At 35.4% G+C, this 23726-nt stretch overlaps 1 long non-coding RNA gene across 1 annotated transcript in view; it reads left to right on the forward strand.

Moving 5' to 3' along the window:
• The window catches only part of LOC127503956 (uncharacterized), a 32788-nt gene that overhangs the window by 6206 nt on the left and 2856 nt on the right, over nt 1-23726 (forward strand). Inside the window, exons 2-3 of the long non-coding RNA XR_007927260.1 lie at nt 761-811; nt 13317-13517. This is a non-coding gene — a long non-coding RNA (uncharacterized LOC127503956). The remainder of the gene's footprint in view (nt 1-760; nt 812-13316; nt 13518-23726) is intronic.

Below are 23726 nucleotides of genomic sequence, written 5' to 3' on the forward strand. Positions count from 1 at the left end.
CATTATGTAATCACGTTGAAAAGATCACGCGTGATGCAGGCAGAAGTACTGATCCAGTGTTTACAAAGTGAACGTTCAAAGTCAAACGCCCTTTACAAAAAAAGGTAAAACAAAGATGTCGGACGATTTTTGAATTTTGAAAATAAGATTTTTTTGCCCTATCGCGGTACTTCCGCCTACGTCACACGTGACCTTTCCAACATGATTGTGTAATGCGTGGCACATCTCAGAGCAGTGCAAGACGAGCATTTGTGGTTAAAAAGTATATAATTTTTTTTTTTTTTTTTTTTTTAGAAAATGGCAGATTGTTTCTCTAGATAAGACCCTTATTCCTCGTCTGGGATCATGTAGAGCTCTTTGAAGCTGCACTGAAACTGACATTTGGACCTTCAACCCGTTGAACCCCAGTGAAGTCCACTATATGGAGAAAAATCCTGGAATGTTTTCCTCAAAAACCTTCATTTCTTTTCAACTGAAGAAAGAAAGACATGAACATGTTGGATGACATGGGGGTGAATCAAATTTTAATTCTGAAGTGAACTAATCCTTAAGTTATGAAGCATGGCAGATATTATAGTATTATTGTTGTTTGTTGAAACATGATGTATGGCAAGCATATTTTAATATAGTAGCCTAATAAAGACAATACAGTTCCTCTTTAAATAGGAAACATTATTCAGATTTATTACGACCAACCACACTGTGTAGAATATGATATGAAATATGATTCATTCTAATGTTTCTGTCTCTCTAATTTCAGAACGTGCCGAAAGCGTCTCATCGATGCTGAACTCTTCTTCAGCTCATACAGGTAAAACAATCTACAGTTTAATCTTGAATCTGTTTCTAGAAGAAAAGCTCAAAATACACAGACAGTGTCATATATGTAATATGTTTCATAAAGACAGTTTTATGCTACAATTTGCCTAATTTGGTTTAGTTTTATTCACAGTACATTTCTAAAATGGAATTAGGATGTTAATGTTGCCGTTTGCATTTCGTTTGTCTGTTTTGCTTCGAGGGTTTTGTTTTCATCTCTGTGGATTTAGAGTCAGTCAGTAGAATCTAGGTTTGAGCTATTAATGCATACTGTCAGATTTATGGTTTATTTCATCGCTGATATGAACAAAAGGTGTGTTTAAAATAGCAGAATAAACCAAATGATGAGCTAAAGGTTACTCACAAAAGATCACTTTTTAGCTGATCCTATTTGTTTTCTATTCTTTATCAAAAGAACTACTGTATGTGAACCAGATTAAACACAGAAAGGACTCGTACTGCTTGGTCCTCTTCAAAAAATGTGATTATTTTTTATAATATGATCTCAGCATTATGTTTGGTATGAAATAGATGCAGTGTTTGAAGAATCGTGAGGCCCAGTTCTGTCCGTCACTGAGTTATTTCTGTCATGTCTTTATTTTAGTGCAACAAAAAATTATTAACATTCACTTCCACAAACGACTCTTTCTGAATGTACTTACAGCTAAACTGAAAACGGTCTTATTTTAGTGTTGACAAAACTAAAAAATGATTAAAATTCACTTCCACAAGCAACTTTTTCAGAAGCTAAACTAAAAACAGTGTTATTTTAGTGCTAAAGAGCAACAACAGAATCCATAATTATTCTAATTTACTTCCAGAAATGACTCTTTCCTCATGCACAAACAGCTAAAAACAGTGTTATTTTAATGCTAAAAAACAACAAAAATTCAACAATGATTCAAATTCACTTCCACAAACGAATCTTTCCTCATGCACAAACAGCTGAACTGAAAACAGTGTTATTGTAGTGCTGAAGAGCGACAAGAAAAACAAATAATTATTAAAATTCAATTCCACAAACAACTCTTTCCGAATGCAGAAAGAGCTAAGAACAAAAACCACAAATTATTCAAATTTATTTCCACAAATGACTGAAATGCACAAACAGCTGAACTAAATAAAAAGTGTTATTTTACTGCTAATGAACAACAAAAATTCAACAATGATTAAAATTTACTTCCACAAACGAATCTTTCTGATAAAAAATGATTGAGTGGTACTACAGAAAAAACATCTGTAATTTCTACCTGAATAAGTTAGTTTAGGCAAGAATTAAAAAAACAATGTAAATTCTATATTAGTACTCAATTTAAGCTTGTAGAAATTAAAGCATGAAACCTACTCAACCTTCTGATACTGGTTCCCATCATGCACTGGGGCATGAATAATTAATAAGGTTGCATTTTTCACTGTGTTTTCCAGCTGTATTTACACTGTTTTATCATTGCTTTTGTTGTTAGGTTTAGTAACTTGCTGTTTTGTGACATCTGGAGTTCATTTTTTACTCAAAATGACACATTCATACTCAAAAATGATCAATTAAATGTTACCATTATTGTGTATCGTGTACCCATTATTGAGGTCTCTGTGTTTGGGTGTTATTTCTATTATGTAGAAATGTTACCTACACAATATCTACTGTATTATTTACTTATATGTTCTAAGTAAAGCATATACTTTAAAAGCATAACTTAATTCAGTGTTATATTGTTTGAGCAAAATGAACATTTAAGTAGATTTTACTTGTGGAATTTACTGCATGCAAAAACAAGAAAAATTAAGTAAATTGTACTTACTGTTTAGCTAAACTAAAAACAGTGTGATTTTAGTGTTAAAGATCGACAACAAAAACAAATAGTGATTAAAATTCACTTCCGCAAATGACTTTTTCTGAATGCACAAACTAAAAACAGTGTTATTTTAGTGTTAAAGAACAACAAAAACCACAAATGATTCAAATTCACTTCCACAAATGACTTTTTCTGAATGCACAAACAGCTAAACTGCAAACAGTGTTATTGTAGGGTTAAAAACAACAACAAAAAAAACATAATTATTCAAATTTACTTCCGGAAACAACTTTTTCGTAATGCACAAATTATATAAAAAGAGCAAAAATTCAACAATGATTAAAATTCACATCCAAAAGCAAATCTCTCTGAATGCACCTACATCTAAACTGAAAACGGTGTTATTTTAGTGCTAAAGAATGACAACAAATACAAATAATTATTAAAATTCACTTCCACAAACGACTCTTTCCGAATGCAGAAAGAGATAAACGAGCACGTTTGAGGTTGGTGTTGTTTGTTACAGACGAGGGTCCAGGAAAGCAGCCCTCTTTAACATTTCTATGCAAACTAGAGTTGAATAATGAGCTGTATTTATGAAGGGCGGGGGGTCTGAATGCGCCGGGGGTCGGGGGGAGCCGGGGGCCTCCGTCGCTGCTGTGCAGCTGTGAAAAGAGTGGGCTTCTTTTTCCCACGGCCAGCCAGACACAAAACAGCCCCTCCGCCCGCGAGGGTCATGTCACACCGCTAATATATACGTACAGAGAAAGAAGAAGAACATATCCAAGTTGTGCAAATTAACGAGCTGTCTGATGAGAGAGAGAGAGAGAGAGACTGACAGAAGGAGCGTTTGCTCTGTGCTTGTCGCTTTGTTTGTGTGTGTTTCATGTATAAAGCTTCAGCTCGAGATATTGATTCACATTGCAAAATGTTTTGGATCTAATTCTGATTGGATGAGCCAGATTCGTTTATTAAACATTGGAATCTCTTAATAAGCAACTCAAGTTGCAGTGATTTAAAGGGGCTTTATAGCATCTTGTGGCATATTGCTTTAATAACTGGATCAATTCAAGTACAAATATGACTGAATCTACTAGGAGCACTAAACCTGATCAGGCAGAAAAAACTCTATTTGCTTTTTAAAGTGCAAAACTATAACTGATAACTATGATTAAAAATGCTCATCAAGCAGCAAATGATTATTCAATAGCACATTTATTTAATATCAGCAACATTATTAAAGTATATGTTTTACAAGAAAATACTATTTCAGTCTTTCTACTTCAAAATTTCACGTGCAATTCAATGTGTTACTTGTTGTTTTCCTCATTTATGAAATTTACTAGCAATTTCTGAGTAAAAACTGTTTTTACACCATTTTTTTTTTCATTTCACTGACTGAAAACTAAACCCTCGAAGCAAAATAAATCAACAAAGCATTTACATCCTAATTCTATTTCAGAAATGTGCTGTGAATAAAACCGAATCAAATTAGTTCATCAAAGTTCATCAAGCAGTAAATGTGATTCATTCTTTTCCATCATCCATCTGTCAAGTTAAACTTGGCCTTGTGTGTCAGACACAGACGGACGGACGCAGACAGACAGGACGGGTGTTTGACCAACACATAGCAACTTAGATGGAATGTCTCACTGCGACACATTCAATGAGATCTCTGATCTATGTCCAGATAATAGGGGGCCAGCTGTGTGTGTGTGTGTGTGTGAATGAGGACCGTTTCAGATGGAATAACGGTGAATTTGTCCCACTTTTGAATGTGGGAAAATGTTTGGAATATCATTACTGGCTCCAGGAATAACTCTGGACTGGAGCTGCATCACGCTGAACAAAAAGTGACGTCAGTTCTGCATAAAACTGTGGAAACACAGACATGATGGTCAGGGCGAGTATTTTATCTAAAAATACGCATAACTTGAATTTGAAAATTAAGCATTTAAGACCTGTAAATGCCTCATTGTGTGATTTTATTATACATCATGATTTCCTTGCATTACATGTTTTGTGTATAAATGTTATAAGTATATGACATACAGTACCAGTTATTGAATGATGGATAAAATGTGTAAAAGTGGCAAAACAACAAACATTAAGGATTGAAGAAACATTATAAAATGCTTAAAAGGTCAGCAGACAAGAAATTAATACTTTCCTTCATCAAGGATGCATTAAAAGTGACAATAAAGACATTTATAATGTTACAAAAGATTTTATTTCAAATAAATGCTGTTCTTTAGAACTTTATATTCATCAAAGAATCCTGAAAAATAAAATGTATCACAGTTTCCACAAAAATATGAACTGTTTTCAACATTGATAATAATCATATATGTTTCCTGAGCATCAAATCGTCATATTAGAATGATTTCTGAAGGATCATGTGACACTGAAGACTGATGGTGAAAATTCAGCTTTGATCACAGGAATAAATTACACTTTACTATGTATTCACATAGAAAACTGTTATTTTAAATTGTAAAAATATTTCACAATTTTTTACTGTAAATGCAGTATTGGTGAGCAGAAGAGGCTTCTTTCAAAAACATTTAAAAAATCATATTGTCACCAAACTTCTGAAAGCTAATGTATGGCAATATGAAATGAGTAAAATCACTCTTCAAGTAAATCTCCAACCATTTCCAGTCAGGAGAAAGTCTTGTAAGACTTTATGAGGTTCTCAGTAATGTTTAATTGAACTGTAGGAGATGTTTCTCCTAAAATTCCTATAAAAACAGACTCAAATGAGTCAATAGTTGTGATCTAGTAAGTGTATAGAGCTATAAAATGAATGTGAACAGCAGTTCAAATCATATGATGACGAATTTTGAGATCTCTGACTTTTGATCGCAGAATTTAGGATGCAAAATTTGAGATAAAGTTGAGATCTCTTCTGAAACTACGGTCTTAAAAATAAAGGTTCTTTATTGACATTGATGGTTCCATGAAGAAACATTAACATTTCTGGAACCTTTTCATTCGCCAAAAAGTCCATTAGAATTTTAAAATGTTCTTCACACTAAAGGCCCGTTCACACCAAGGATGATAACGATATAGTTCTAAAAATCATTCTAAATATAAAAACAATAGCAGAGCACAAATATAACGATAACAGCACAGTGAAACGATATCGTTGGAATCGCTTTCAGAAAGACTTTTTCCAGCCAATCAGAATCCATCCTGCTTTAAAGAGCTCGAGCGTTTAAAGCGACAGACGACAAAATAAACGAGAATGATATCATTTGTTGGTTTGAACGGCTCTTAAAGGGACAGTTCACCCAAAAATGAAAATTCTGTCTCAAGATGTTCTAAACCTGTATGAATTTCTTTCTTCTGCTGAACACAAAAGAAGATATTTTGAAGAATGTTTCTGGTCCCAATTGACTTCCATAGTATTTTTCTCTAAATTATGGAAGCCAGTGAGGACCAGCAACTGTTTGGTTACCAACTTTCTTCGAAAGAACTGTAACTTTATACTACACTCTAAAAAATGGTGGGTTAAAAAACCACCCAAGTTGGGTTTAAAATGGACAAACCCTGCAATTGGGTTGTTTTGACCCTGCAGTTGGGTTAAATGTTGGCCCAATGTGCTGGGCAGTTTTATTTAACCCAGCTATTGTTTAAAAATGACTATATGTCTGGCTTAAAATGAACCCAAAATAGGTTGGAAATTAAAAATCAAACACATAATTACTAGAGGCAACAATAATAATCAAAAGATGGACATTTATAAATAAGCAATTTAAAAAATGTTTAATTATTATTCATTAAACATATTAATAAATGTTTATTTCCAACTTATTTTGGGTTAATTTTAAGTGAGCAATGCAGTAATTTTTAAACAATAGTTGGGTTAAATAAAACTACACAGCAGGTTGCGCAAACATTTAACCCAACCACTGGGTTTGTCCATTTTCAACCCAACTTGGGTTGTTTTTAACCCAGCATTTTTAAGAGTGTACAGGTTTAGTTGAAGGTGAGTAAATAATAACAGAATTTTCATTTTTGGGTGGACTATCCCTTTAAAAAAATGTTTCTTTTAAGAACTGTTCACTTAAAAATTCTTTGGGGAACCAAAAACGGCATTGCTGCGAGATATTCATCTCATGGCCGTGTATTTTTAGCGATCTGTAATGATCTGATCGGCAGGCCTCGGGCGACACTCTCCTTCAGTCTTTTCATGGTTTTCCCTCTCTGTAGGATCCGCAGGGAATGCCGTTCCGCTCAATTAGCTCGCCTGTGCCTTGTTTACCCTTCTTTATGTTCGTGCAACTCAAAGACACAAGCCTGTCCTTTCAGTAAATACGGACCAGCGCGTCTCTCCTCCCATGTTCCTTTCTTCCCTGTTCCCCGTAATTCAGATGGAAATGTCGATCGGGGGTCTCCCTGTAATTAGTTCAATGCGAGGATGCTTACAGGCAATCAGTGCGTGTATTGTGAGGAGATGTATGGGGTGTTAATGTACTGAAGGGACTGAGCTGGGCTCCGGCTCTTTGAGGAGCTCTTCACTGGGAGCTTTTGAAAACTCGGACGCCTCTTAAAGGACTCACAGCGCAGGTGATTTCCCATGGACCCGCTGGAGCTACACAAACAAAGGTTCAGCATGAATAAATGTTAGTTTTCTGCGAGCCTTTACAGACTTACAGAGAAATCTCTCGGCTGATGTTGATACAGTCCTTGCTGGTGTTTTGGACACAAGCTTTGCATCACAGGAATAAATTACGTTTTAAAATATATTCAAATGGAAAACTGTTCTTTTAACTTTTGAACGATATAAAATATATGACACTGTCCTTGCTGGTAATTCAAATATAAAAATTTATATAAAAAATAGGGATGCACCAATATGAAAATTTTTGGCCGATATCGATAACCGTTAATTCTTTATATTGGAAAGCCGATAACGGATATATTGGCCGATAAATCTAAATCCAAATTTTTAAATAATTTCTGAGAGCCTGATTACAAAATAAAAGTCTCACCATTAAAAGCAATGTCCCAAACACACAATTATAATGTTCTCATTATAATTTTATGTAGTCTATATGACAGACTTGCGCTGCACATGTTGAACTTAACTGTATTTTTCTTTTTGAAGTGATTTCAATCATATTTCAAGCAATTCAAAACCATCATGGTGGACGGTGCACATCTGAAGTGTCTCAGCTGAAATCCATCAATTATTTATAAGCTTTAATATATCGGCCAAATGTTCTTATCAGGCCGATAATGATAACATTAAAAATGAACATATATCAGATGCATTTATAAAGGAAGTTAATAATGGTGTCGCTGCAATTTTTTAACCCTCTGGTGCTCTTCGGTCAAGAAATGTTGTCTTATTTTTTAGATTTTTTTTGCTTCATCGAAATGGTATGAAACTTTGTAAAGGTTTTGGCGCTTGCTATGTGAACACACAGAGAAAAAATCATGGACATGATTCGGAAAGGTTAAATGGTCCTGAAAAAAATGATCAAAAATGAACGCATTGGAAATGAATGGGAGACGAATTTCATCTAGTGGAAGCGTTTGGTACTGCGGCCAAACAAAATCTTACTGAAAGCTCATTTTTGGAGATATCAAGCTCAAATTTGGAACACAACTTGTTTAGATTTTCTCACAGTTTTAGAGCAAAATGTGTTTTGGAAAATACATATTTAAAAAAATGAATATAGTATTTTTGTGCATTTTTCATAACAATAAACGTAAACTTCGGCAATAATCTGCCAAGTGTCTTCTTTTTAAAAGAGACCAAACTTCAGTCTGTGCTCCAAAGCGTTCAAGATTCACGACCGTTTAAGTTGGAAATTTAATTTTCAGGTCTATGCTCAAAAAGTGAATAAATGGATCATAACTACAGCGTAAATATAATTGAGTACCATAAAATCCCCTAAAAATACAAAATATTAAATAAAAAACATTATCGAACTAAAATATAGTAGCCTACATTCATTTTATTGAAATAAAAATCAGTAATTTTTGACTAGCACCAGAGTCATATGATGCTTTTTAGTGTTTTCCTTTTGTCCTTATCTGTTTGTGCAGGTATAAGATCTGCAAAGTTATAAATCCCACAAAGCAATTTATTCTTTCTAACAGAAAACACTGATCCAGACCTGCATAAAACGCCTCAATCCAAGTCCAGATATACTTCCTCAAACATCCACGTCACAATGTGAAGGATCAGCATAATCCCGCCCAAAGGCATACGCAAAAAAAGATGAGGCTTCAGTGAATTGTCATCGTCATGTTGCAGAGACACTGTGTGTTTGGAAGCGAAAGCAAAACCACTTTAGCTTTTAGAGGTTAATAATAATAATATTAATAAATTTTAATTATAAGCGCCTTTCCAGAGCTCAAGGTCACTTTACATTACAGTTACAGGTTAAGATTGATTTATAAAGCTGTTCCTGAGCAGTACAACACAAAAGTTTGCTTGTGCACAGCGCATCACTCTAAAAAGGACTTCAGGGGAGCTGTTACCACAACTTAAATAAATGCATGGTTGCAAGTTAAAATTTCTAATTTCCTGTTTTAATTAAACCTTTTAAGTTGCAAACATTATTTTGTAGAATTCTTTTGACATAATAATGTTGATCATTACATCAACTTAATATATTTAAACTCAAATTTCTGCGTTAATTGGCTTTTTGCTTTTTTAAAAAATTAAGTTGTAGTAACTTAATAAAATTTACTTGATAACTTTGGAAATTATGCAGTTGTTTCTAGTTCCCAGCATGCTTTGCATAGGACTGGATAAGGAGAATAAATGTTGAAATTAAGTGTTAATTTATTTGTTTTTAGTGAAGGGAAAGACCTGTTAGTGTTTAATGCTGTTATGTTTGAGTTTCTGTAATGTTGAAGTTTTTGTGGTTACTGAAGAGTAGATGAAAGTAAACACCATATTGACTCTATAAGCAATGACTGCGCTAATGCCAGTGACGAGTAATATCTTACTTGTTCATTAAATATACTTGTTAAATAAGCTATGTTAGCATGTGATATGATAGCTTTTGATTTGAACTGAAATAGATCAGATTAATTGGTGCGGGCTAAAACTCTTCTAGTTGGAGCGACTTCATTTTTTTGAGTAATAAACTTAAAAATTTGTGTTTATGCTACAAATTAAGTTAATAACCTGTGAGAGTATAACGCCAGGTATCTACAAAAACTGAAACATTTTGCTCAAGTTGTGCTTGATCAGATCAATCGACTTGATCATCAGCATTTTCGGGCTCAAACTGATACGGTAAAACCGACGACATTATTATTAACTGTGTTTACAAATGTTTAGAAGCCTTGGAAGCTGAAGCTTACGATTATGGTAAGGGGTGTTACATTTTCGACACACGCTTGAGGTGTTTGGCCAATCACAACCCACTGGGTCAGCTGGCCAATCAGAGCACTCTGAGCTTTTAGGGGAGGGGCTTTGTAGAAACCAGAACTCAGAGTTTTTCAGTCAGACTGGGAATAGAGGTGATGCAATAATGTACACAGCAAAATCCCCAGAGTTAAATCAACTCTGCTCAGATTACATATGGTCCCTCTCTATATAGTGTTAAAGTAACTGAAGCACAGTTAAAGTTAATGAGATAATTAAGTGATTAATTAAGTTATGATTGAGCATTAGTGATGAACACCTGCTGTTAACAAGCAGAATCACTGAAGAGAAACACAAGAACTACAAATGACTTCCAGCCACAGCCTTAGATGAAATCAACTGAAGATATAAGACATTAAATCTCTCAAGATCTGAATAAACAACTCCACAAAAGGCATATTATCTCATTAACTTTAACTCTATGTTGAAAGGGACCATACTGTATGTTCTCTGAGCAGAGTTACACCCAATAATCAAAATAATTAACTTTAATTTAACACCTTTTAAGATTACCTGTTTCATATAAGAGTTAATATAGTAGTAAAAAATATGCAAAGATGTTCTGAAGGGTGAAAGTGACCTCAAAAGTGCTTTCTAATGTTTGTAGTCCTCATTGAATATACACTGTTTTACTCAGAAATACTTAATAATATGGAAGTGAAATGGGTTGCGGCTGCAGTTTCGTGTTGACTCTACAGTTGGACACAGATAAACTACTGAAATGAGTTGCTGAGCTCTTTTATTCTGCTCTCTGGCCACCTGCATCAAACGAGCTTATCTGATGTATTCAGATGATCAGCATCAGCAAAAACTGACCCCGAATATTCAGACGAATCACATTCCGCTTCATTCTTTCTTTCTCCATGGCAGAGGATGCAGCGGAGAAGGGGGTCGTTACTATGGTTACAAATTATAAGTGCCAACCGGCAGGGAAACAAATAAAAAGCTCTTATGGTCCAGAAATGTGTGTGTGTTTAAGTTCACAGGAAACACATCTTACATTCGTACAGTACCAAAGTAAAAGCATCTGACAATATGTATAAATGTATAATGATGTTTTAGACTGTTTTAAGAATTACTATGATAAAGAAAAAGCTCACCTTTAATGCATTTCTTCACATTTATTTATTCAATGCTTTGTACAATACAGATTGTTTCAAAGCAGTGATAAGCAGGAAAATAAGTGTTAATGTTGTAAAATGCATGACTAATTTCAGCTGTGGAGCAGCTCTATAGAAGACTATAGTTTCATTATATGCTTAAGATATACACAATAATCTGCTTGCAAAAACCGACAAACACAACAGAACAAATCTGAGGATGATAAAGTAAAAATGTGAATGTTGAACATTGCAACTGATTAAGCATGTGTGTGTGTCGAGTCTTGATCTTATGCAAAGACTTCATGATTCCGGATCAGCATACAAAACTGTCAAATATAATCCTTATATTGTAATCCTTACGACCATGAGCTGTGATTATTGCCTAACATGTTCAATGTGTCTGTTTAACTGAATAGATGATCTTTACTAACCACATAATGCCATATGGACATACTTTGACACACTCATCTCTGATCACAGAATAACTCCTGATTGTAACTTTGAAACATGCATTTTCTGTGAATCTTTGAAACAATGTGTATTGTGAAAAGTGCTACACAAATAAGCTTGAATTGAATTATGGCCATATGAATATTGCTTTATTATCATGCAGTATGAGGGAATAAAAATCCATGGTTAAGCTCACTGAAATGCGTAACACAAACACGCCATACATTTATGCATTTGGCATTAAAGCTATTCATTTTATCAGTTCATGCATTTCATACACTAAACAACCCAAGTTGGGTTGAAAATGGACAAATCCAGCAATTGGGTTAATTTAATTTAGTTAAAGGTTAAATGTTTGCCCAACGTGCTAGGTAGTTTTATTTAACCCAACTTTTGTTTAAAAATGACTATATGCCTGGCTTAAAATGAACCCAAAATATGTTGGTAACTAAAAATCCGACACATAATTACTAGAGGCAACAATAATAATCAAAAGATAAACATTTATTAATAAGCAATTTAATAAATGTTTATTATTCATTAAACATTAATAAATGGTAATTTCCAACATATTTTGGGTTCATTTTAAGCAAGAAATACAGTCATTTTTAAACAATAGTTGAGTTAAATAAAACTACCCAGGAGGGTCGAGCAAACATTTAACCCAACCACTGGGTTAAAACAACTCAATCGCTGGGTTTGTCCATTTTCAACCCAACTTGGGTTGTTTTTAACCCAGCATTTTTTAGAGTGTATCCGCTTGTTAAGTCGTGACGTAAGGAACGCTGTTTCTGGGTCCAAGCCTTGACTCGTTTCACTTGAGAATGGAGAATATGAGCGCTATTTATTCATATTAAACATTTAACATTTTAAAGTTAAACATTTTAAATACTTAGTCTACACAACAGTCTCCGTGCTCACAGCGTCACAGACATTAATATTTTAATGATTTATAAAAGATGAATCGCTGTCTGGCCATCTGGGATTTTAGTATGGAGATAAAGGTTATGATTATAATTTTTTGGAAGTATTACACCACATTATGTGTGTATATTAGCACCATTTGTTGTTTTCTTGTGGTATGAGATAAAGCGTTTGGACCCGGAAGCGCTGCCACGTGACGTCAGACTTAACAACCGAATAGGAATCAAACCCTGATCTACTGTTTAAAGGCCTGTTCACACCAAAAACGCTTTTTATAAAGATAAATATATTAGTGTCCAAACCAGCGGACAATATCGTTGTTTATTCCAAGCACATGCTGCAGTTTTGTCATCTGTCACTTTAAATGCTCGAGCTCTTTAAAGACTGTTGAATTCTGATTGGCTATCTTTAAAAATATATCATATTGTTAACATTATAGTTATCGTTCTTGGTGTGAACGGGCCTTAAAGGGATAGTTCACCCAAAAATGAAAATTCTGTCTCAAGATGTTCTAAACCTGTATGAATTTCTGTCTTCTGCTGAACACAAAAGACGACATTTTGAAGAGTGTTGGTAACCAATCAGTTTTTGGTCCCCATTGACTTCCATAGTATTTTTTTTCCAATGGGGCCCATCAACTGTTTGGTTCTTCTACTATCTCTTTAACACTGCAAATGAGAGAAGAACACAAAGCCAACCTCATCAACACATTCACACACACTTCTTTCCCCTGTCTGTATTTAGAAATACACACATTTCATTAACTAACTATTTGCACTTCAGGCATATCGAACCACCTGGCGTCTCACACTTCTCTTTTTGCGTCTGCAGAGAGATGGAGAGATAAACATGTGAAGTTCACAGACAGCTCTGGCCAGCGGCGCTCCGGCTCTCGTCCTCTCGAGGCGAGCGCTAGCATGCGGAGGCTGGGAAGTCTTTGAGGATGCCGGACGCTCAGAACAGCCCGAGAGATTGATATGAGAAAGAGAAAGCGATGTGGGTCCGGTCTCGCCTGCAGGAGAATCAGCAGAGGTGAGCGGCCCGGTGCTGGCTTTTACTACATCACTGAGTTTCTTCAGCTCTTTGTCTGTTAAAAGATGGTGTGCAGTTCCGTGTGTTGCTTGCTAAATTCATCGGCGCCTGGCATTACCGCCAGGGAGACCCAATTTCTGGGGGGGACTCGATTTCTTAACACACCGGAAGTATTTTTTCCATTAATTTTTCCCTTAGGGATGTAAAAAAAATCTTTGTTAAAGCATTATAAGCCATGAACCAAGCCAAAAAGCTACGAGGTGAATCATAACATTACAAACTTTGATTTAGTGAGGGAAAGAACTACAATCCCATGAAGCATTGTGAACAACATAATCGAATTAAAAACTACTCATTTAAAGATGTTGATTATATCCATAGAAACATAAATAAAATATGCATATACATACAAATATTTAAGTATTTTGAGAGTGTAGAGAGACTGACTCGATTATGTCATTCGCAGCTAAAGAGCTCTTTCGACTCTCTGATTGGTGGAATTTTCATACAGCATCATGGGTAATGTAGTTTTTCACCAAAAATTCCACTATTAAACACTGTAATTTTAAAAATAAGTTGAATGTGGGCTAAGGTGGTTGCGGGCTGTACTGGGTGGTTTTCAGGCGGTTACTCAGAGACAAAAACAAACAAAAAAACGAAGTCAAAAGTGTCACATCTATGACACTGTCTGCCATTGGTCAAACAGATAGTCCAACCCCAAGCTCACATGATTAGTCGGGTTGCTTAAACGAACAAATCAGTGTTTTAAAAGCATCACTTTTTAAGAATTCATGACTGACTTAAAGTGAATGAATATTATGGGAAAGTATTTAAAGAAAGAGTAAGGTACTCCCTTCACCATTTAAGTACGTAATTGTGGCTCTTCTTCAGATGAATCTTTAGAGTGCCCACGAGATTTATGGACTCATTTAGTGTGGTTTCTTTGTCTGCCCGTTTTGTTTTAACACTCTCTTTAAACCGAGCGCATCAGTAGTGCCCGTCTGCCAGCGTTCGCCCGCCGTCGCTGTGAGGAGCATCTGGCTGGCACGACAACAGACAAAATGGCGGCTACTTCTGCCGACCGGCCGTTTCCCTCCAAAAGATGGCGGCACCTTTCACCGTTTGCCATCTGTGCGGCCGTTAGCTATTCACAAACTCTGTCTAATTGCATTTGCATATCCTTGATTTAGCTCAAGGCGGGAGGGGTCTGGAGAAAGCAGCTAATCGCTGATGAACACGGATCCTGAGCGTGCAAATCTCTCGGCGGGAGAAACAATCCATTCAAAGAGGCATTTTTGTTAGCTGTCAGTGCGGTTGAGACGGTGCCGCGCTCGCTGACATATGGAACGTGAGGCATGGCGAGACGTCCGCTCAGACGGGAGGCCCCTCATATGCAAATCCTCCCTGTAAAGACCAATGGGAGGGAGGGAGACCGAACTGTGACTGTCTAATAGCAGGACGGAGCGTAATTAGTACGTTTGCTCACAAGTGCGTGTGGTCGAACGTGGCACGCGGCCCAGAATCGATGAGCTTCATAGATTATGATTTAAAGGAAAAAGCGCTTGTGCATGTTCTCTTTCATAGCTCAGGACCATTAATGGAGGTCTCAGTTGTGTTTCAATGAAGTATTAATGTGTTTCTCCTTAAGATAGAAATAAAAACAGACACAAAGGAGTCAATAGTTGTCATACAGTAATATAGAGCTATAAAATCAGCTCAGATCATTTGAGCTGCATGATTAATCGAAATAAAACCGGAATCGTGATACAGCAAAGGCTGTAATTAATTTAAATAAATGGTTCCAGAGTAATTTTACATCTGTACTGTAAAATAAAATAAGTAGATTTTTTTTTTTTTTACAGTGAAAATGCAATAAAAACTCATGTTTTATTTTGTTTAATATTTTAATTTAGCAATAATAATAAAATTATGACAATAAGTCGTAATTTATTATTGTTATATTTTTCTTAAATACTAGATATGTTATACAGAAAAATAATAGAATGGTAATATTTCTTATTTTGTTTAATATTTTAATTTAGTAATAATAATATAAAAATATAAATAATAATAAAAAATATTTATTATTATATTTTTCTTAAATACTAGATAGGATTATTTAACAATAAAATAATACAACTGATATTTCTTATTTTGTTTTATATTTTAATTTAATTATAATAATAAATAATAATAATAATAATAATACTAGTAATTTGTTATTATATTTTTCTTAAATACTAGATGATTATTTAACAATAAAATAATACAGTGGTAATATTTCTTATTTTTTGTTTAATATTGTAATGTAATGTAATAATAATAATAATAAAATTATAATAATAATAGTAATTTATTATATTTTTCTTAAATACTAGATATGTTTAATTAACATTAAAATAATACAACAGTAATATTTCTTATTTTTTGTTTAATATTGTAATGTAATAATAATAATATCAATGTATAATCACAAATTTATTGTGAAAATTGTGCAGCCCTACAAATAAGAACAGCACACCAGGAGTTCAAAAAAACCACACATTTAAAATTGCAATTGTAATTATTATCAGAAAGATGATGGTCTCCAAATCGTGCAGCCCAAATTCATACTGAGATTTTTGACGTTTGATTGCAGACTTTCTTATATCTTTTCAGATCCGAGCACAGTTTGAGACATTGTTGAGATCTCATCTGAAAAGTGTCCATTTGCTCTCTAATTCTCATTAATGTCTCGGTGAAGAACTGAGACACTAGAGACGTCAGTGTGATGTTCTGTCCACTCACATTAATACACTCACCATCCAAGACTTGAAATGAACTGGGTCTGAAACAGTTTTAAATTAGTTTCTAATTCTGCCGCTACACGTTTATTTTTAGATGAAGTGAAGCTGTCAGAGATGTAGGACAGAATCCGTCTGTTTTGTTCCCCTTGTGGAAACACAGAGTCTTTGACGTCCTTCTGCGGGTTTGAGGACAGAGATGAAACGTCCGCTTTATATATCAGTTGCCCAAACCAAACTTCACTGTCCCCGTTCCTCATGTTGTGTCAAAATACGGCTGGACAAGCCACGATTAAATCTGCAGTAAAATTAAGATTTTAAAATGGTGCACATGTAATGAAAACATATAATGAACATATGTTTTGTTATTATACAGTGTGCAATGGTGGAGGCAAGTGTGTGTGTGTGTGTGTGTGGTTACAGTACAGCAAAAAATGGCGCTTGTGCATCACGTCAGTTTGTCTGTGTGATTCGGGTGTGAAGGGGGGTTTGCACTTGAACATGAGGGGTTTGGGGTTCATGTCTGGGGTAGTTTAAGGGGAGGAGGGTGTCTGTCTGGGTTTGAATGAAACCCATTAAAACCATCCACATGTGTGTGTGTGCTAATGTGTGTGTCGCCAGGACAGAATAGTGTCTGGATCTGTGCATGTGTCCATTTGCATACGCTGGCTGCACATATGCCATTCAGTCTGAACAGATGCAATGACAAGCAGACATGCAAATGACTCTTAAGCCCCGCCCCCTGTGAAACACAAGCTATAAATTCGACGCATCATGCGTCAACGGCCGCTGGACGTGTTTGGGGGTCGCAGGAACGTGTTATGGTTATGATGTCACTGCATCCTCCTGCAGCGCGTGACGGCAGCCAATCAGATCAGAGCAGGAACAGGAAGTCAGATGAGAGATGCTGCCTTCACCCTTTATGTGCTGAAAAGGAATTAAAAACTTGCATTTACTTGCAGTCAAAGAGTTGTGAATGGGCCTGAAATAAGAATAATAATTGTGAAAAATTTAATTTTCAACATTGATAATAATCAGAAATGTTTCTTGAGCAGCAAATCATCATATTAGACTGATTTCTGAAGGATCATGTGACACTGAAGACTGGAGTAATGATGCTGAAAATTCAGCTTTGATCACAGGAATAAATTATATTTTAACATGTATTCACATAGAAAACAGCTGTTTTAAATTATAATAATATTTCACAATTTTCAATATATTTTTGATCAAATAAATCCAGCCTTGGTGAACAGAAGAGACTTTCAAAAACATTAAAAAAATGTTACTGACCCCAAACTTTTAAATGGTGGTGTATATTCAAAAATATGAATATTATGGGTGTAACATTACTGCGATCAAATGACTAATGATATTATGTATCAATGCAACATGTGAAAAAAAAAAAAATCTATATAGATTTTGAAGATTTATATGCAGGATTTGCAATTTTCAAACAGTTTAATTAAAAGTTCAAGATATATTTTGCATTTAAATATATATAAATATAATATATAGGTACTATATATTCTGTATCACACCATATTTTGAGGTATCGGCAAATATTGTAACTAAGATAATCGATGTCAGAGATTGAGATCGATTTGCACCCATAATGAATTTCTGCTATATCTTATATATAAATATGTTAAAGTCTGCATGAAACAGAAGATTTTATTCCCTTTTGTGCCGTATATCTGAGTAAAACTGCTTCTCAAACAAGAACAAATGTAGGGCGGGGCTTGATTTTGTCTGTGGGGAATTGATTGGATGGTTGTGGTTTGCTATTGGTGGATCTCATGTGAGTGACAGGTTGCCCCTCCCTCGTCATCAGAGAAGAGAAGAGATGCTGCAAGAGGGAGGGGAAGATATTCTGATTCAAGATTACGAGGAACATGAATTTAAAACAATAATGATCTGCACCGATAAATCATTTATAATAAATACTGCAATATTCCATAAAAAAAACAAGAATTTTGATGTCATGGTGACTGTATGACAATGTATAATAGTTCACAGCCTCAATTTAACATACATCACAGATTATAAGTGTGATCAGTGAGTAAATGAACAGCACTTTACCTCATCAAGACACATGATCCATGCACCAGTGTTTAAACAGTAAAATGAATAGTAATGTTTGTTGAAACATTCGTAAGCGACATAAAGCTGAAGCTCATACTGACTGAACCTGAGCAGCAGGACACACAAACGCCTCTGGCCTTCAGTCCCCTCGCAGCTTTCCTCAAATTAAACAACTATTTCAGGCTCGGATCTCGCGCCGCTCTTAATTGCCAACGTTACGGTCCCTTATCCGCGAGAGAAGTTCAGGGAGTTCGGCTATCTCCTGATTATTAATCTCGGAAGGGGGCCGGTGGACGTTTGGGAACAGACAATATGTGTCTAGACGGCTCTGAACGTAAATATTAAGTCGAACGCTCATCCCGAGTGCTTTTGTGGGGCTCGTCACAAACCGTGGGAACGCTCTGGGCCGCTCGAGCACCACCAGCGGCAGCAGGTGAAGAAGGGCCCTGGAGGTCAAGGTCAAAGCGAGGCGCTCGTCTGTATGGCTGCCCTCGTCTGGGACTGAATGCAAATGAGCCGGTGTGATTAATAAGCAGCGAGGGTCTGTGTTTGCTCAAGACACACGATGACTTTTGTGATGCGCTGAAGTGGTCTGATGTGCGCTCGGACTCCCTCTGCTAACAGTGCAAACACGTCTGCTGTTCAGAGAGTCTCTGAAGTAACACACTCTCATAAGGAAACGTCACTCATCTGACGTTTGTCTGTGCAGCACTAAAGCGTCGCCGTGGTAATGCTCAGAATTCTGTGAAGACTCGTTACATTCAAGCGTCTTTAATCGCGCGGAACTTTTGACGCTTTATTTGGAATCTCATGAAATTCTGTTTTGAACCTGTCCAGGTCATATTTCAGCCCCAAATCTTAATTAAAAAATTAAATAGAAGCATATTTTGCATAAAGAAAAGTTGCATTGCGACAATTTTTTTAGACAAATAAGCACAATTTCCTCATAAATTCTCATTACAGTAAAATGAAAGTAGTATGAAAAATTATTATTATTATTATTATTATATATTATTAATAAATTAATATAATATTATTATAATTATAACTAAATGATTATTATTATTATGATTATTCATAATAATAATAAAACATTTTTATACCAGTTTCACTCAATTATGAGATTACTGTATTAATAATAATAATAATAATAATAATAATAATAAAATAATGACATTATTATTTAAACTGCACAATATTTATATTCGGGTTGTATTTGTTTTATTGCCTTTAGTTTGATTTAATAAAAAAAAGATGACTGACATTCTTACTATAATGAGGTACTACTGTAAATTACTGAAAAATGACTGTATTACAGTAATGTGAATCTAATGAGAATAACTCAACATTAAAATGTCCAGATGCATTAATGCAAATATGCTTAATTTTCATAAAAAAATATCACAATGCATAAGTCTGCATGGTCTTAAAATAGGCTTAATTTTCATTATGCAATATTTTCTTTTGATTTTGGGGTGAAATATGACTCAGGCATGAAGTTTGTAAATATGTACTTTATATATACACACAGACACACATATTACATATTTACAAACCTTTATGTTAGATGCGATTAACTGATTTGACAGCACTAGTATAAGCTATAAAATCAATGTGGAAAGCGGCTCAGAATATTTGATGAGATGTTTGAGGCTTTTGATCGCAGACTTTGGGATCTTGGTAGAGTTTTTTAAAGATCTTTTGTGAAACGTGAGATTACTGAGGACTTTTTCTATATAATGGACACAGAAATGTGAGTGAGCTCTTGTGAGAGAGTGCCGGAGGGAATGTGCAATTAAACAAGAGCACGCCATTAACTGTAAATGCGCTGAATGTTAAACGACATGCTGCCATTAATTCTTTAAGCAGGGAAGACATTACCTCATCAGCTCGGAGGTTTGATTCACGTTCCTTTAGAAGTGCTGGTTTAAGCTTCATTTGCTCAGCAACACACAGTCAATAGATCTGATTACTTTCTGTTCCCGTTTCACCCCATATCTTGCTGTATCTTCCCTACTCTCTCTCTATAAATCCAATTCTATTGAGCTTTATTGGCGTGACTAAAGCATTCTAATGTTACGATCTGTTAACAGCAACTGTTTGGATAAAATAACATCAGCATTTGTTTCGTGCAGCAAGTTAAATGCTGAAGTTCAACATTTAGTGTTAGGGTGTTTTTCTAATCGTTCTCTGAACTCAGTAATTTCGCTTTTGTGCTCATCTCCTCCCTCTCATCATCTCCTCTTTTCTCTCCGTCAACTCAGTCTTTCTCCCTCCCGCTGCTTAAAACCTTTTCGGCATGTCAACAAAATGTCCCCTCAGCTGGGGCTCCTGACGGCCTGCAGGGTTTGACTTTCCCCCTCCTGTCCATCACAACGTCCATCGGTCTGCCTCAGAGGCGGATCTAGAAAATTATTTATAGGGTGGCAGAGGGATGGCATGAGGACTTTGAGGGTTGGCAACACCGAAGCAAACACCCAGAATATCTATCTGTTCTGACATAACTTCAAACTATTTTACATTTTTAAGACAAGCCAGCAGAAATTTGTCTTTCGAACTTTTTAATGTATTTAATTAAGATTACATTCTTACCAAATTTAGATAGATTTTTAAAAAATTTGATAGTGCTGCTGTTGGATTCCAGCTCCTGAAGTCTTGATAAACTTTAAAGGTGTGCAGAATAAATCATAGAAATAGATTTCGCTGAGCTGTTGGCCTGTATGGGGTCAGTTTCTGCTTTCTCATCACTACATTATATTTGGAAGCAGATGACCAGTGCGTTTGTGCCACCTGCTTTTACCATCAGGCATATGGATCGGACAGCTATACAAACCCAGGGGTCCTCATTTCAGTGCTGGGAGGACATGCACAAATACTCAGTGTTCAGAATTGAATACTAATGTACTGCATACTTACAGTATGTACTGCTTGTAGTTTTTTTAAGAATATATAGCATGTGAAAGTATGCAGTAAACTACAATAAACATTTCACACTGTTGTCATGCGATCAAATAAAACATGGCTATTTTTAATGTAATTTTGAGTAGTAATATCAATTGGCTGTTTGACCCGAATAGTATATACCACTTGAACTTTTGGAAGTTTGAGGTTGGTAAGATTTTTTAAATGCTCACCAAAGCTGTATTTATTTGATCAAAATACAGTTAAAAAAAAAAAAAAAAAAAAAAAGATATATTATTACCATTTAAAATAATTGTGTTCTAGGTGAATCTATGTTAAAAATGTAATTTATTCCTGTGATCAAATCTGAATTGTCAGCATCATTACTCCAGTCTTCAGTGTCACATGATCCTTCAGAAATCATTCTAATATGATGATTTGATACTCAAGAAACATTTATGATCATCATCAATGTTGAAAACAGTTGTGCCGCTTCATATTTTTATGGAAACTGTGATACATTTTATTTTTCAGGATTCTTTGATAAATAGAGAGTTTAAAAGAACAGCATTTATTTGAAATAGAATCTTTTGTAAATGCCTTTACTGTCTCTTTTGTTCCTTGCTGCATAAAACAATGAATTTCTTGAAAAAAAAAAATCTTTTGAATGGTAGTGTAAGCCAGATCAGTGTGCAGTATTTATTCAGACTATTTTCAGCAACTATATTCCAATATATAAAGAAACGTGTTTCAGATCTCTGTCTATATCTGTGTTTTCACAGAATAAAACAGTAGAAAACATTAGAGAAAGTGACTGATTTAAGAAGCGTGTGTATGTGTGTGCCATCAGTATTTGCCCTCTGGGTCTCATTTCATGGTTTAAAAAAAGATAATGAAAAGCTCTGTGAAAATGGTCTATTAAAACTGTACTGCAGATCACAGCACGCTCCTATTAACGCTGCACAGACGAGAGACAGCTGCCGCGAGCTCGGCCTCGTTCTGCGCGTCTCCGGAGGCTCCAGCGGTCAGAGTCAGGCGTGCCGACTGGTCAGCAGAAATAGTTTGACCTGACTCACACACACACAAAAGAGAGTGATACGGAAAGAGTCATAAAGACCAGCAAGGTGAAGCTGTGTAAATGTGCAGTTTTAAGGCAGGAAACCACAGGTGAACAGGGTACAATGTTTAATTAATAGAGAGCAACATACTTCCACAGTTGTTTTGTATTACAAGTTCTCTGAAATGTTATGTTTAAACATGCAAATGAGGCAGTACCTAATTCAATCTGCACTATTTTGCATACATTTCTAGAAAATAAATCTGAACATTGGATAAAGAAAGGCTAGAAATTCTAGTTTCATTTTGTTGACATATTAGAGTTAAAGGTTTTTACTGAGAGGATTTTGGATATCTCTTTTTATCACTCCATAAATCAGAAAATACTGTTAACAGTCAGAAAAAATGCGTTTTCACCATGTTTTTAGGAATTAAATGCTGTATAAATGAGGCGAATGATATATGAAGAAACCCCTCTAAAAAAAACTCCAGAATATAGATAGGAATGAAACTGTAAAGTTTGGTGCTTGTAAGTGCTGCTGAAGTGGTTGTACATTCGCTAAAATATTTATTAATCTTTGTTAACCTTAGTAAATAAAAATACAACTGTTCATTTTGTTAGTTCATGGTAACTCCATTAAAAAACCAGGTGAATGATATATGAAGAAACCCCTCTAAAAAAACCTCCAGAATATAGATAGGAATGAAACTGTAAAGTTTGGTGCTTGTAAGTGCTGCTGAAGTGGTTGTACATTCGCTAAAATATTTATTAATCTTTGTTAACCTTAGTAAATAAAAATACAACTGTTCATTTTGTTAGTTCATGGTAACTCCATTAAAAAACCAGGTGAATGATATATGAAGAAACCTCTCTATAAAAACCTTCAGAATATAGATAGGAATAAAACTGTAAAGTTTGGTGTATGTAAGTGCTGCTGAAGTGGATGTACATTCACTACAATATTTATTAATCTTTGTTAACGTTAGTAAATAAAAAAACTCACCAAAAATTTCCTTGTAGTTTTCTCTCTCTCTCCACTGAGAATTGGGTTTGTGCAGTGGATGCAGAATAAAGGATTTCTGGGCTTTAACAGACAGGCGGTGACCTCCGACCCCAGTCCGCCACAGGGATGCGGTTCCCATAGGCTGGGGCGGGTCGGGCTCCGCTCTATTGCCGTAGTCGCGCCGTAGCTCCCATTCACCGCACAGTCACGGCCTCTTAATGCAACTCACAATCTCTTGATTCAGTCGAGGTGTGATCCGATGACATGTATTTTTAATGAGGGGCGACGTCTTTGTTGGCCAGGCACAATATACCGGGTGCTGGAGAATGAGAACGGGCCCCTGGCGGTCCCGCGTGCAAAATCCCACTAGATGTTTTCTT

This window comes from Ctenopharyngodon idella, chromosome 2 (genome assembly GCF_019924925.1).
Source record: "Ctenopharyngodon idella isolate HZGC_01 chromosome 2, HZGC01, whole genome shotgun sequence".
In the NCBI taxonomy this organism is placed as follows: Eukaryota; Metazoa; Chordata; class Actinopteri; order Cypriniformes; family Xenocyprididae; genus Ctenopharyngodon; species Ctenopharyngodon idella.